The sequence below is a fragment of the Cyrtonyx montezumae genome, unplaced genomic scaffold (assembly GCF_038088225.1).
Source record: "Cyrtonyx montezumae isolate F1298 unplaced genomic scaffold, pur_monq_1.0 scaffold_3, whole genome shotgun sequence".
Taxonomy (NCBI): Eukaryota; Metazoa; Chordata; class Aves; order Galliformes; family Odontophoridae; genus Cyrtonyx; species Cyrtonyx montezumae.
In genome coordinates this window covers 101,663,752-101,680,012 of record NW_027072034.1, presented here as the reverse complement: position 1 = coordinate 101,680,012, position 16,261 = coordinate 101,663,752, and the positions used below count along the sequence as shown (strand labels likewise).

General features: G+C 43.3%; 1 protein-coding gene across 1 annotated transcript in view; it reads left to right on the top strand.

Moving 5' to 3' along the window:
* ADIPOR2 (adiponectin receptor 2) overlaps positions 1–16,261 on the top strand; it is a 38,522-nt gene that overhangs the window by 184 nt on the left and 22,077 nt on the right. The gene's annotated exons all lie outside the window — the stretch shown is intronic.

The window sequence follows — 16,261 nt, the reverse complement described above, 5'->3', positions numbered from 1 at the left end:
GAGGGGGCTGAGGGAGTAGGCCCGCGGCCGCCGGTGGGTCGGGAGTGGGGGAGCGCGTCCTGCGCTCGGCTTCAGGGCACTTGTTGCTGGTCGGAGCGGAGAGCTGGCTGCGGGGTCCTCGGGCGGAGGGGGGAAAAGCGTAGCGCGGTCCGTGGGGGCCCTGCCCTGCATGCCCGGTGTGTGTGTATCGGCTCTGAGCCGTAGGGAACGCTGGAATCGGGCGGCAGCGCGGCCGCGATCCGCATATTCCCAAGTGGGAGTTTATTTCATTAACTTCTTCACAAGTTGTTTTCCTCTGAGGTTTAATCAGGCACTCGTCTCCTGTGCGTCGGGGATGAGAAGAGAGATGGTAATCAGCTGGAGGCCAAAGCCCAGTGACAGCTGCTGCCGCTCCTAGGGAGCTCCTCGAGCAGCCTGTGGGGCTTTTTTTCCTTGATCTGCTTTAACCTCCTAAGTCAGTTGGTTCAGTGGCTTTAGTGGGTTAGCACTTGTGTGAGGAAAACCTTTCAAGTGAAACTGTAACTTCTTTGGAGTAGGGACTTTGTCACTCTGTGTATGTAAACATGCACCTGTCACATAGCAGAAAAAACATAGATGTTATTCCTTATTTAAAGACACTTCAGCGTCTTAGTCCTGTGCCGAATTCTTGAGGTGCTTGAGCTGTCCTGTTTCAAACTGTTATTCCTTAACATGGGCCTTAACGTCAGCTGTGTGTCCTCTGGGCACACTGTACTGGACATGAGCTGGCGAGGTCCCAGAGTGTAACTTAAGCTCTGTGTTTGCTGCCTGGCTGCAGTGTCCAGGAGTGCTGAATTCCAGGTTGTGCTTTGGCTGCACTCTTCGTGAGTCTCTCCCAAGATCGCTGCAGAGCCCTCTGCACAGTCCTTTTGGAACTCCTTAGTGAGGCAATTTCAGAAATGACTGACAGAGCTGCGTGTCATGGAGCTATGGGTGCAGCCAGTCATAAAACACTGCCTGTTCTCTTTTTTATCTTTAGTTTTTGCCTATCTAGAAGGGGAAGTGACTGTGTTTTAGGTTTTTTCCTTTCCTGTAGGGGTACCAGCCAGTTCCAGTTACAACCATTTTATGCTGTTGCTCTTACCTCACAGAGAGGGCATGTAATGTGTCGTTTTCAGCTGTCCTGTGACACTTGATCCTGTGTGAACGCTGTATGCCTTAGTGGGCAGTTTGTAGAAAGCTCACTGTTGTGTTGAACATATACAGTTAGTTGCTTAAAACAGCAATGACTCCTTGCTCTGAGCTGAGAGCTAAATATTTTTAAATAAACCTGTGGGTAAGGCTGTTGGCAGCTTCATTGTGAAAACCCTGGGGAGCAGTTGCTAGTGCAGAAACTGAATCAGAATGGGCAGTGGCGGAGCTAAAAGCTGCAACCCAGCTTTGTCCAGTGTGTCAAAATCATGCCGTAAAATGGGATGGGTGTAGGAGCTTACACTGCATCAGGCCTTCAGCTGAGTGAGAGCAGGACTCTGCTTCATCGCTCCAATCTGTGACAAGTTGCTGAGGAGCATTGGTGCTGTTGGTGAGTTTGCCCAAGTGGGCAGGGAGTGGAGTTTGGGACAGTTGTGGGTGAGACTCAGTCCTGAGCCCAGCTCCTGGATACCGGGTGAAAAAGCCAGGCTTCGGAAAGTCTGCACTTGCTTGAGGCAAGAGATTTTGTTGATTTGTTATGAAGGAAAACGAATGGGAATTGGCAGGGCATGTAATGCCAGTGATCGTAATGCTTGGATCTCTGTTGGTACCTTTTGCTTTCTGTTGAATATCCAAGGAGCCGTCAAGCTTTCCTGCACAAAAATTCTCAATATTAGGCTCTTAAAGTGTGATTTTTTTTTCAGGTTTCTGGTTGTGTAAGTATATTGTCCAGGATGCTGTGCAGGGGAACAAAGATTTCTTTTATCAGTGAAGTTGCTGTCTGCGCATGAGGAAAATCTTGATAAAGAAACTTCAGGCGGTTGTTTTTGCTGTTATGCCATCAGTGATTCAAATGTTTAAATAGAAGCAGTTCTGAAATGGAAATAGTAAATCCGAGTATTTATGATCTGAAAGCCTGTCTGAGTCATTCAGTGAATTTTCTGGCAGACAGTGTGGGTAGATTTGAAAAGATGTTCTTGCACAAGATCTTGGTAGTGATGGCAAAAACGTACTTGGGACAGTGTTTAAGGAGAGGGCTGCTGCTCTGTGTTGTCATCCTCTGATAAAGCTCAAAGTTCTTCCTACAGGACGTGCTATTTCAGCTGGTTGTACCTGGCACAGTGACCCTCCGTCTTTGCTTTTTAAAGTAATAGGTTCATCAAGGCGAGTTCAACCAAGAAATTGTTTCTTAAGAAATAAGAATGTGGTGACAAACTTGGCACTTGTTTTGCTTCTTTGGAGAAAAGGTTTCTGAAAACATGTTTAACTTCAGCTTGTTTATGTGAATACGGTCCAGCCACCAGAATGCTTTATTTTTGAAGTAGAATGCTGTGGGTCAGGATGTAAATTAGTCAGAAGCAGAAGTTATTTCCACATAGTTACTGTTGCAGAGCTTTGGAAAGAACGACCTCTTGCCTTCCATCTGGCCACAGCTCAGTGAGACTCAGGCTTTTTTATTATTAGGTAACTGTAAACCTGAGCTGCTCAGTAAGTACATATGTTTTCTGGAAAGTTCTTCTCAATGGTGTGATGCAAAAATAAAATATTTGTCTTAGTCCAGTTTGAAGACAAACATCAAGGTTTACTTTCAGGGCACAGTGTCAGTCATTCTGCACGCAGCAGTTACCACATCGCAGCGTGGCAGTTGGGGTGGCAATAAGCAGCTGGCCTCTCTGGGAAGGATGTGCCACAGCTTTTACTGCTGCCGTTGCAGTTGAGTTGTGGCAAAACTTACAGTGTGGTTCAGCTAGTTTTCAGCAGCTGTGAAAGTGCAGTGGAGTCTGCTGGGGTGTGCCAGCTGCTGTTGTTCTGAGCAGGGCTAATTATGCTCTTATGAGAACAGAAAATAGCGCTATTTACAGGAAGGCAGTGTTGGAATAGGCAGTGCTGTAACCACTGGCTCTGAGATACCTTGAATAACAGTAGACTAGAGCAGGCAATTAACTTGTGGGGTGGACTGGAAGTCCGTTCTGAATGCTTAAAATGAGTGTTGCCATCAGAACGCTGTATTACAAACTTCTGTGAGGATCTCCTGTGCGGAAGGACGCTCCCTTTTTTGCTCTGCCTTGCCTTCTTTCTGGCAGTGTTTTATTTCAAAATGGTTACTTTTCATCATACTTGAAAACTCAGCTTATAGCACCAGGACATCTGTAGCTACTACAACGTAGCACATGGACAATATGAGGTGAATTCATAGTCATAGAATGGCTTGGGTTGATGGGGACAGCAAGGATCAAGTTCAAACTCCCCTGCCACAGGCAGGGTCATCACCCTCCAGATCTGGTACTAGACCATGTTCCAACCTGGTCTTGAGCACCTGTGTGGACAGAGTATCCACAACCTCTCTGGGCAGCCTGTGCCAGCACCTCACCACTCTGAATGTGAACTGTTATTTCTTAAAAACCAGTTCTGGTTGTCTGCATATATTTAAAGGCATGCTCAGGTTGATTTACAGGTACATGAAAGCTATTTTTCACAGTTTTTCACCCCATTTCCCTCTGTCTCAACCAAAGTAAACGTTGTTTTCCTCAACCTGTTTGGTCCCACTCAATCAGAGGATTGCGGAGACTGCAATTCCTTGTTTAAAGCTGATGACAATTGTGCTTCCTTGTTTAAGATTTAGAGGATGGCAGCTTATATGCTGTAGATTTGCTTGGGGGCGATCGCTGGGTATGCTAAGCAGTTCTCCTGTGTGGTTTTGCTGATGAGAGTCCTTCGTGGGCTTCTCTCTGTTTTAATGATGCCATTCTGGTGAGGCTGCTGTTGAGCTCCTTACTTGTGCACGTGCTTGTTGCTTGACTAGTCTAATCTCCTCAAAATGTTGCCATGTGATTTAGTAAATGGGGTGTTTATGGATATTTGAGTAAACAGGCTGTTCCTAAGAGGGAGCATGCCTCAGACCTTTCTGATGTATGAAACTTTTCCTTCATGCAGTTCTGCTCTCTGATTTCTCATACAAACTGCTTGGTGCGCGATGTGTCCTGGGGCCTGTTGCTGTAATAGGAGGCACCAAGCCAATGTGTCTGTGCGTGGCTCCTGAGCTTTTGTGAAATGGAGAACTTGTGGTGAAAATGGAGTAACCGAACACAGGCAGTAGAAGTTGTCTTCTGAGAGCAAATGACACCTTTGGCTTCAAGAAGATTTAAACTGAAGGATAAAATTCCTGCCTGCACTAGAAGATCTGTCTCCCAGGATGCAGTTGGAGCTGTTTTAAAGACCCATGCAGTGCAAAGTATAGCCAAGACCAGTTATCAGTCTTGAGAGTATTGGCAAGCTTTTACCTTCAGGGAAAGTTATTTTAGCCTTTGGAACAGGGAAGCAGATAGCTTGTAGGACCTGACCTGAAGCACTGCTGAATATGCACTTCAGCTTCTCTCAGCTGACAGTTCTGGCATGCTTTTGCAATGAGGATTTTACCCCTGCTGCGTTTTCTGGTGGACTGCTTTGTGAGTTTTAGGGTTGCTTTTGCCCAGGGTAAACTGGACGGTTCTTTAAGCCTTGCTGTCTTGACTGGTGGAATTTGTGGGCATGCATTGCATAGTCAGGTTCTAGTGCTGTGAGGGGAGGTTGGTGGTGGTAGAACCTGCTGCTTCCTGATGTTATGGCTCATGATAGAGCTCCTTTGCACTCAACAAACCACGTGCTTTGCAGGTGATGGCTTTATTTGTTCTGGTCTAAGTGATGGTTTGTGTCTCCTTATGTGTTTCCTAGAACAGCATTGTAGCATTGCGAGGTTGATAACAGCAATATTCTGCTGTTCTTAGTATTAATCCCATAGGCATATTTTTTAAGGGAATGTGACTGTAGAAATATAGAGACTATTAATAGCTACTGTTAAAGTAGCTATGTGACAGAGTGCCAACCGTTGGCTTTCTTCCTGCTGTACTTTCAGTGGGGAACAAAAAGGATTATTTTTTGAGGTGGATGTGCTGTGAGTTGAGAAAAGCAGAACAAAGTCACCCAAAGCTTTACTTGGCAGCTTTGTGACCTGTATAGTCCGAGCTAAGAGGAGGATGCTGTAAAACGCTTGTGTCCTGATAACCTTAATGTCTGTGCTTAAGTGCAAATACTCTTTGACTTCCTGCTGTGACCTTTTTAATAATAGGCATCCTTATTCATTCTGCAGCATTATTAAAATAGTTTAATAAAGAATGTGTTCTAATAATCCTTTCTTTTTTCTGGGCTTTGCTAATGCAGCAGAGGAAGTTGCTGGGTAGCTTAGATTTGATTTGTAAGGTAATTAAAGGGCAATTTCCAAACATATTTTTCATTAGGAGTACTAAGTTTCTCTGACTAGTTGAGGATTATGAATTACTCATTTAACTCCTGAGCAAGGCAGAAAGAGGTGGGTAGTTTGTTTGTTTGCTTGATTCTTGTTGCAGATCGTCCTCCAGAAAGAGTGTAATTTTTCATGGCTTCCTTTGTGTTCTTGCATCAGCCAGGACCGTAAACAAGAAAGGTCAATAGTTAAACATTTGATAGTTCAAACATATTGAAAATAGTTGAACAATTGATAACTTCCGGAACCCGGAAGTTAATGATTGATTGAGCAAGTGGGGCCATCTTGCCAAAATGGAATTGTCTGTTGGTTTTAGCTACTGTAGCTGTAAAAACTCCTCAAATTTGGACTTGCCTCTTCAGTGTGAAGTGTACAGGTAGGATATTTCTTGTTTCCCATCATTAAGGCATTTCAGGTTAAACCCATCCTTGACAGAGAGCGAGGCTGACCAAGTTTCACAGCAGTTGCAAAATGTTTCTGACCAACGTATCTAGCTAGCGCATGATGCTGTTGAAAATGCCAGTTATGTCAACTGATTTGGAAGGACTCCAGTGTGCGGTCAGGGTAGGGAAAAGGAGATGATACATAAGACTGTCTGGGGTGATACTAAGAAACAAATCTTAAGGAAAAAACAACAAAAAAACTCAGATAAGGTCAGGGCTGATGTAACTGTACAGCTCTGCATGATGATAAGCAACCTCTGCTTTTGATTTTGAGGGGCAGAGTATTGAAATGCTATAGGACAAGTGGCGCAAGATGCTTGCAGGAGGACACTAGTTTTTCGTTCTTCAAGGCAAGCTCTCTCCAGCTGACTTTTTCTGTATGAGTTAAGCAGTTCAAAGCAGCCCCTTGTTACACATCACAGTAAAGTCATTGTGAGAAACAAAGCGTGATCACAGAACCCATGACTGTTTTCCTCTGGAAACTAATGTCTTGGCTCCGTTTCATTAGTTCATTATTATGTGAGTGCCAGAGGGCTTATGTGCCTGCAGGACTCACATGAGCGTTTTGTGCAGGCTGTGGTCATCCTTGAAGACGTACAGTTCCACATTCCTGTACCTTTAGCAGTACGTGGGGCATGTACAGCAGTAAGATTCAGGTGGGACTGAAGTGCTTTGTCTTATGTAGGGGTTGAAACTCCTTTAAAACTCAGTATTCCCTCCTTGAACACGCTGCTCTGAGGTAACAGGATATTTTGGACACTTTCTCATTTAAAACCAAAGGGACTCCAGAATGAGATGGTAATTTAAGTTATGCCTTTGTTGTAAATGAACAGTTTATAAGCGCATTATTTGTTGCAACACTCAAAGTCATAGGTGACGGTGGTGTTTGGGGTTGACCAGAGTGTAGCTGCATAATTCCTATCATAGGATGGCATTTAGTCATGCTAATGATGGAGTAATTGGGAATTACTGGCACTTAAAGTTAATTACTAGGCAGACATAAAAAGGAAAGGTGCAGGAGATATGCATTACTGCTGCTTGCATTTGGGACTGCGACTTCAGGGGATGTGACAGGTAATGATAGAGTTGTGTGGGTGTGTTGTTGGGCCGTCCGGCCACTGACATGCACCTTGTGTGCTGAGACATGCTTGCCCTCAGCCTCTGTTTGCCTTTACATTTCTGGTTGGGCTGTGCTGACAGTCTTAGGTTGCCTGGTAAGTGGTCTGGTGAGTTGATTGTAGTAGGAAGCAAGTGGTCTGCAGTGAGAACCAGTCCTGCTCTTTGAGAAGGCTTTAAACAACTGTTGGGTATTCAGCTTTGTATAGGAATATACAAAACACTTAACTGGATGTACTGCAGTAAGTGTAACATATGAGCTTGCTTCTCTGCTTTGTGTACTATGTGAAGTATGGGTGAAGTGGGCTGTATGAAGTCATAAACGTTCTCCCTGCCACTGGGGTGCAGTGACTGTCAGCTTGAAGCTGGCTTTTGAGTGCTCTGTGTTTTACAATTCCAGTATCTTATCCTAAGATAAACTCAGACTTTGTTAGTGGTTTTCAGAGTCTAAGAACATGGCATCAAACAAAGCAGAGAAAATGGCAATGAATTACAGGAAAAGTCTTAAGCATTTCTTGCTGTTTTTCATGCTGCAATATTAGTTGTGGATGATCACTCTTAAACTCCAGTTTCAAACTCCTGAGTAAACCAAAAGCAGCGCTGTATGTGGTTTGATGAAACTCCTTTCTGACCATCCCTGTGACTTGAGGCAGATTAACATGTGGGTCAATGGATTTGACAGTAATAAATCAGTTTTAATGAGTACTTGTTTAGCTGAGATATGTGATATCTAGAGTTATGCTGAGCATCTTACAGGGAGTGCTCAAGCTGAGATGGTGAAAAAAATTCTAACTTCTCCTGGTCTTGTGCTGATAAACCTTTATACTTATTCAGATGTACTTAGAAAATTTCCTTTAAGTCAGAGTCATTGTCTTGGAGGAATCAAGGGGTTCTAAGTTAAATGGGACGTTTGCATTTTGTTAACAACTGTAGGTGTTTGATAGGTGCTCGATAACACAAGTGAAGCATTTTGCCCTTTCTGTGTAAGCTTATTATCTGGTTTTAAGTGAGCATGGATTAAAAAGCATGTTGCTTTCACATCATCCTTATAGGAACGTTGGACAGTAACCTTCCTAAATTTGAATGCAAAGCCCAAGAACCAGTGACAAATGTGAGGTGAGAGATTGATCAGTGCTTCCTCATAGGTAACAGCTGTTTGTCAGACAATACGAACTAATCAGAGGTTGGGAATACTGGGTGTTAGACTTGTTTCCAGTGTGACTTGAACCATACTCACTCTTCTCTACTTCAGAAGGAAAATTACAACAGCATGCCAGATATTTGTTGGGGTGTTTAGGTGTTTTATTTCTTATTTTTCTTCTGTCTTAAGCCCCCGCTCGCTTTTAGAGGCAGTAGAGATCTGGCATCGAAGTGCTGCATGACAGTCTGCATGCTATTCACTGAAGAAGCTGAAAATCCTAATTGGTTAACCGACTGCCTAATCTGCACTTAAGAATCAAGACTGAGGCAAATTGAGTGTTTTGGTTGGAGTCTCTGGAAGGAGGTGAGTCATTCCAACTTGTCATCAGGGTAGTGCCTACTGGCTCCTTGGGTGTCTTTGGAGGGCAGTGCTATTTAGGGACTTGTAGAGCTAGCAGTGACTTCTGATGCCTAACATCCCTTCATGGATTTATCCCTTGTTCCCTATGAATCCTCATTCTGGAGCAAGGATTTGTAAGGTTTGCTATTTGCTCCATCGTGTACAGCTTCCTTCTGTGTTTAAGGTTGCTATCTGCTAACTGTGACCTTTGCTTGGCTAACAGAAAATGCTGTGTGTCTTTGGTTTTCTCTGTTGTTGTTTTGGGTGGTGTTCTGTTGTTGTAGATATGAAGATTGAGAAACCTTGTGCTATGTTGAAATCTTGCTGGGATTTTGAGTGGTCAAAACTTGTTTTAAATGGAACTTCTCTACTGTAAAGCAAATCCTATACTAAATTCGGAATTATGAGCAGATCGTGTACTAAACGTACAAAATGTGATGTTAAAGGTTTGAACTACTGTTGATTGCAGACTTCAGATTTTGTATTTCGTATGTGCAAGGATTGTATTACTTCATAGTGTTGTCTCCCTAGCTACAGCTGCTTGCTTCTCTTTGTAGGTCAGAGCAGGACTGTTCTCTGGGCAGGTCAGTTGTCACCCAAGATTTTTACTTCACTTTTAATGTTAATAAATTCACAGATGGTTTATCACCTATTTTGTTAGGATTTACACCTCTGTCACTGTCTATTCCGTTCCCTGAAAGCATCCGTGCCATTACTATCAATGCTGTCAATACTGTTAAGAACGTTTCATTCCTTTCACAGTAGTGTATCTGGCAGTATTTATGTTCTCTTTATACCTAACCCCCTGTATGGAGTTCTTGGCTGGATTTCCACACACATCCCTGGCATACAGATGAGCCTTTCTTTGCCTTCTCTATACAGCACTGAATCTCTGCTGAGAAGCTTTGCCTGCATTCTCTCAGTACTTATGGTGGCTGGCTGACCGTACATGGCAGATGAGTCTGAAGAGCTGCTTTGGCTCTCAGACACAGCTGCGAATGCAGTAGTTAGTCTCTGCATCAAAATGATACTGAATGACTTATTTCTGTTAAGGAAAGATAACAAGCTTGTTCTGGAATGCAATCTCTCTTTTTTTTTTTTAAGGTGCTATGCCAGTATAAGGTGTTTTTTCCTCTTTCCAGAACAGTTTATCTGAATAGTTCTGCATGTATTAATGTCCCTCGCAGATGCAGTTGGGCTTGGATAAGAGTATCTTCAGTGAGTATTTGAAAACTAGGACAAATAACTATTCAGTAGTTTGACCCAGTTCTTGCTCTCTGCTCGTGTTCCTCTTGTCTGGGCCCATGTCCAGGAAATCAACCCAAATTCCTACCCTTCCTACTCCTAAGAGTGGGGATGCTTATCGACTTGGCCACGCTTCCTTCCTTTTCATAGGGTTTCTTAAAGAAATCAGATGCCTTCTGTGATGCCTGAATTTCTTTCTGAAAATAGAAAATAGGCAGTGACTGCTTAGCTGTTTTTTTTTTCTTTGTATTTAGATGCCATCGTAGGAATGTATATAAATACATGGAATTCACTCTGGTGCAAAACAATACTGACTGGGTCACCCTGCAACAAGGATTTCCCCCTCAGGGAAGAGTATTATGCATTCAGATGGCCTACTTGGTTGCTCTAGCTGGGGCTGTTTCAGACTTTGTTATTCTATTGTAGTTTTCTTGTAGTGCTCTAAAGACTAATAATGTTTTTCAGAATTGCAAAATGAGGGAAGAAAATGAGGCCTCCTCCCACGCTGGTGCATACTTGTTTATGGGTGAAGAGGAAGTACTGTGTTTGTGTGTGGAAATAATGTGTAAGTGAAGCCAATGATTTATTGTTAGTTTAATAAAAATCTTAGCTGTCAAGCTCAAGATTCATTAGTCTAGATTTAGGTCTTAAAGAGAATGAAGGAGCTTTTTAAAATGCAGTTGGAATACTTACCTACAGGAAAACAACCCTGTGAAACACGACTCAAATGCTCTGGCACTCTGTGATTTCTGGCTCTTCTTTCAGTGGCACTCACCCTTCCACCGCTGCTTTGAGTCTCTACATCAGCAGCTTTGTGCTGCTGGTGAGGGTGCCACTGAGATGTTACCTTCTGGAGTCCTCTGTTGGGAGGAGTATGATAGCAACGTTGCCTGTTTCTGCTTCCTGCCTCTGAGATCCATTTAGGAATAAGTTTTTAGAATGTCTATTAGTGTGCTTTTGCAATTTTTTCTTTCTTCTGTGGTCTACAGCTCTGAGTTGCATCTAGATGTACTATATATGGTACCATTTCTATATGTCAGTTCCCATTTCTTTGTTGCTCCTAAAGTCACTCTTGTCTGACTCCTGGTCTGTCTTTTTTCCTCACCAGACCCTTAGTGAGCTGTTTATAGCCACGGGGTCTCTGGAGGCCTGAGTGCCCTGTCTCTGTCCTGTGCCTGTACTCCTCTGTGCTGTGTCCTGTCTGTCCTCAAGGCCACTGTTTTCATATACCAGTCCTGTGTTTCTCTGCATCCTTGTAAATAAATTTCTACAGGGAAGAGCTACTGCTATATGTTTAAAAAAAGTGGTTTTGTCACACAAGATGAAGAAAAGTAAAATAAATTAGCCATAGTCCATTAGACAAGATGTGCTCCCGAGTAAAACGGAGCTCTGGGACAGGTCTGGAAGAGTTTGCAGAGCAAGCCTGAGCAGCCTCAGTCCCTTAGGGCCAGTACAAGTAGTGACCATGCTATGTTATATGGCTGTGCAGCTGCTCGTCCCCTTGTTGATGTAAATGCTGTTGCTCTCCAACACGTCTAACATATTTGCTCCCCAAATGCTTCCTGGTTACCTGAAAACTATCTTGGAGCATGTTTGTTTCAAACTTAATGTTTATACCAGCGTAGCTGCACTGATAAGACTGCAGCCCACAGCTATACTAGCAAAAAAAAAAAAACTCTGCAGAGAATGCAGTTATGCCAGCAAAAAATTTTATGCCAAGATGAACTGCAGCAACATGACTTCTTGTGAGAGTGCCTTGGTCTAGCTAGAGGCTGTGAGTGTGTTTTGAGTTTGGGCTACATCTCAAGTCTTGCATGCATACAGTTATCAATTTTGGTTCTTAGTGTTCCAGGAGTACTCTGAGTACCATAAGTAGTCTGGGGTATTTTTACTCGCTCTCCTTCACGATAGGGCAGTGGATTGGGATATATCAGTGTCCTTGGTCTTGTTTCAAAATTGGAGGTGTCCTATGTTTCTTTTCAGATCATGCTGTTTATCTGAGTGGTGCTAGGTGACAGCAGGTACAGAAGGTTTGCTTAGGCTTATTCTTAACTCTCAGCTGTGATAATCTTTTCAGAAAACAGGCTGCATTGTCTGTTGTTTGCTTTAAGGCTATTAAGGTGCATATCATAAAAGTAACTACCCGATCTTGCCTGGAAAGTCACCATGTGTGTTTGTTTTTATAAAGAAGGCACAAGTAGTTGGTTTTGTGCAGTTGCTCCAGGCGTTAGCGTGTTTGCCTGCAATGTAAAGGATCTCACTTCAGTTTCCAGAGAGATTGAATCCCACCCTTGCTGGAAGGAGAGTTGCTTGTACCTGCCAGCACAAAAGAATGCTTGCTCTCTGTATTGAAGCTGTTGTTGATGTGGTGCCATTTATGTTCTCATGCAAAGATCCTCTGTGGAGGGAAGAAATGGATGTAGACCAAATTCAGCTTACTAATGTAGCAGTGGATTTGGGTGCCTGCTCCAAAGACTTTGTTTTTCATAGTCATCCGACATCTTTTCTGTGAATTGGGTATCTTAGAGGCAGGAGTTAAAAGGCTGTGTTCTAAATATCTTGGTTAAGATGACAAGTTATGTCTGATTTTCCGTCTCTCACCTTCAGACAATCTGCAATCTGAAGTGTTACTAACGAAAACCAACTGCATCTTTTTTTTTATTTTATTTTGTGGGCATCTGTGAAGTAAGTTGGTGCGAGGCAGTAAGATGCTGTTAGAAATAAAATCATAGACAGGCACAGAGACAGGGTGTTTTTTGCTTGGAGAAACCAAGCCGTTCAATGAGAAATGAACCAAACCTTTCCAGGCCTGGGCTGTGGCTTTTTGTGGAATGCTGTGTGAAAAGAACTTGAACTTCTGTTCCTCATTTTATACGGCTTCGGTGACAGTTCTCTTGGCTTCAGTTTATTGAAGAGTAAAACTAATTTACAGCTGCCGTCCGGTCTGTAACAGCTGGACATGAGGTGTTGGGGGTGGGCCAACCTCTGACACCACGCCTTCACTCAGCTACAAAACCAGGGTCCAATTTGCAGTACAAATTGGACAAATGTTGTAACAATGTAATGGGATCCTCTGAAATGGATGCTTTCAGTTAATGTAGGCAGGCTCTTGGCTCCTTCCCTTTCTGTGGACCCAAACGCATCAGAATGTGCCTGATTGTTTGCCTCTGCAGCCTGCTGTGAAATAGTTTAGGCTGAAGTGTCCAGTGACAGTTTACAAGTTACAAAGACGGCTTTTTGGCCACTGACCCTCGGCGGGAGCCTAATCTTTGTGTTGTGCATGCCTCTTTGTCTAGGGAAATTGCATCTGAGAGGTGCTGCATTGCTTCCTCATTGTTCCTTCTTTTTCTTAAAGATGACCCCTCGAAGAATTTTTATAGCTCAGTTCATAAATTTCCTTCAGTGTACATTAAGAAAACAAGGTTTTCCATGTTCCTCTTCCTCCTCCCATTCGTAGGCACCCTTATTTGTGTTATTTTAGAGTGTGTAGTTCAGGAGAATACTTGGTAGGCTGCAGGTCTTTAACTTCCTTAATGGAAAAAGAAATGGCTGTCACCAAGAGGCTAATTAACTTTTTTTGAAGGGGGGAATAAGAATCCCTTATTTCAGGCTATGCTTTTAGATCTTTTGATATTATTGCTCAGCTAACTTTCCAGCTGAGATCTTTCAGCTCTGGAGGGGTGGGGTTTAAAATGTATGGACACCCTACCTCTTCCAGATTGCACTATGTGCAACAAAGAAAGCAGCCCATCAGTGGATACCCAGTCTAGTTAGTAAGTCACCTAGCATGGATTAGCAGGGCCATGTCTACAGATGAAGCTCAACAACAGTCTAACTCATGTGATGCAGTGCTTCACATGACTTCCTCTTCTTCTCTCCCTTAGCTGGAGCGTATGTCCCACTTCCTGTCTGCATGGGCACTTGTGCTGGTCTCATTTCCCCAGTAGATGACCCAGGGTGCTGCACAGGCAGAAAGCTGAACATTCACATCCCACCACCACAAAAAGAATGCCAAAAGCAAGCATCAACCAGGAAAACCCAACCCAAAACTACCTGCCAATGTCTCCCAGTTGGTAACTCACTACTGGCTGTAGAGAACGAGGGAATGCAGTGTATCATTTGGGCAGAAGGATGATGCTGCATCACTGGATAAAATTATGTGATATTACTGAATAGTGCCTCTGTCGCTGGAGAGGGACTGCTTATGCAGGACCTCCCTAGCAGAAATTTCTAGGCTGAAATTTATCTCTACAGAAGATTTTCAATGCACTTAAGCCCTTCTTTATACATAAATGAATGTTGTGAGAAATGAGGTAGCCTGAAATTTTCATGACCTTTCGTTCTTTTGATAACAGCTCCATTGGGGATAATGAACTAATAATATGAAGATTAGACCTGTATTGCTTGTTAAATATTGCTCATGCTAGTTTGAGGGATAGTTTGAGGAGGATGAGCAAGGAAAAAGCGTAGTGGATGTCACTGGACAGGTGAAGTACTAAGGCCTGAACTGTAGGCATCGAAGCGAAGTTGTTGTCTAGATGAATCTCACAACCCAGCATTATCTATCACTGGTATCCAACCATTAGTGAAATATGTATGATCATTAACAAAATATGTATCTTGGACAAAGCATCTCATTAGCAAGAGATATAGCTTAGATAAAGCGTTGCGGGAATGTATTAACCTTTCCTTGTTTAGAAGCATAATGTCAAGACCTACTAGGACACATACTTCCTTGGATCCTCCTTGAGCCTTGGCCCAGCTTGAGGAGGAATCCAAAAGGAGAAAGAAACTAGAAGTTGCTGCTGGATTGTCACATAGACTTGTTTATTTGACGATGTAAAAACTGGACCTTCTTGTAGGTGAGGTCTCCAACTCCACTACAAATGGGTGCACTGTGTAAGGCCTCCCCCTATTGCTGGGAAAGGCTCACCAAACCCTCACTGCAACCTGGGCTCCCTCAGAGACTGCTGATCTGGATGATGGTCAAGTGTTAGGACAATTGTTGCTGTATCTTTCTTAATCACTGTTGCTATCCTCGTATAGTGACAGTTAGGTACATTGCTGCCTTCCTTATTATTCTTGCTGTAGCACTTCACTTATTATCTCCTTGCTTCAAGCTGAAGTAAAGAGAAGCCCGCTTTTTTAACTTGGTGCCTGTGACCTTTGTGCTGAGCCCGTCCTCTGGCAGGACACCTGGAAACTTTCCATCAGGCTGTTGATTAATGAGAGGAGTGGAGAGGTGGCATTTTCATTCTTCTAATTTCAAACTGTGGGCAGAATGAAATAGTTCTTAAGGGATTGTTGTGCTGCTTACAGGAGGAAAGGGCTGAGTTCTGGAGGGATTGCTTTGCCCACTTGGTGGGAAGTAATGTGACCACGTGGGGGACTGTTCTATCACAAAAGAAGTTAAAGGACTTCTCAGATTTGTCTGCAAGCATTGCCCTTAGAGTGCTTTGTTTGCTTTGTTGCCAGGATACATTGTTAACTCAGAGTAGAAAGCCAGTCCTCATGCCAGGCAAGTTCTGGAAGCTTAGAAGGGCTGTATGACTTACTGAGAAGGTTACTAAGATCTTGCAGTCTTTTCTCTTGAGACTACCCAGGAAGGTCTTACAAAGAACAGCATCGTCATCCTGTGGTGCTTAGGCTTGTGTAACTACTCTTTCCTTGTCATCTAGAGGATGACACCTGGGGGATTTGTGGTGTCCTACATATGCTTAGTAACTGGATGTTCACTACTCTGCCGTTGCCGATTTCGTGAACTGCTGCAGTAGTTCTGCCTGAGAAAGTTGTTCTCAGAAAGGTAAGTTTGTTTCCAGCCATAAAGTGCTGGGGGCCCTCTCAGTAAGGTTGACCTCTTCTGAACTGGGGTAAAGTGAGCAGTTGGGAGAGATGAGTGCCTTGGCTATTGCAGCTTGTGGTGGCAGCTGCATACTGAGTCAACAGATTGACTGAGTGCTGGGCTTTGCTTCTAGGACGTACAATAACATGAAAGTGTTACATCCTTTCTAAAAGCTGACATAGCCTTTATCTTAATGTAAGAAACTTTTAAATACCCCAAACTCTGTAGATTCTTTTCTCAGCTGATCTTAAACACAGCAGGAACTAATTGATCTAGATGCAGATATTATGCTTGTTATATGTACAGTCATTAAGTAGTTCTAGTTGTACTTCCTTCTTAAATAGAAACTAATGAGTGCTCCAGGTTGTTGCATGCTGCAAGGAAAACTAAGGTATTAAATTAGAGATTTGTAGTTTCAAATGCAAAACGACCTCTTCCAACACCCTAAGTGTCCTATAGCTTTCTAGGTTTTGTTTTCATGAACCCCCTACTCTTAGGGGCAGAATGGAATGACGAGCCTCTTTGCTGAGTGTTTCAGCTGCCGTCTTTTGGCTGGATGCTGCTGGCCACGCTTGGACTCTGCCCTGTATACCCCATAAAAGTGGGCATGTTCAGCCCTGAAATGGTACTGCATGAAGGACAGCATG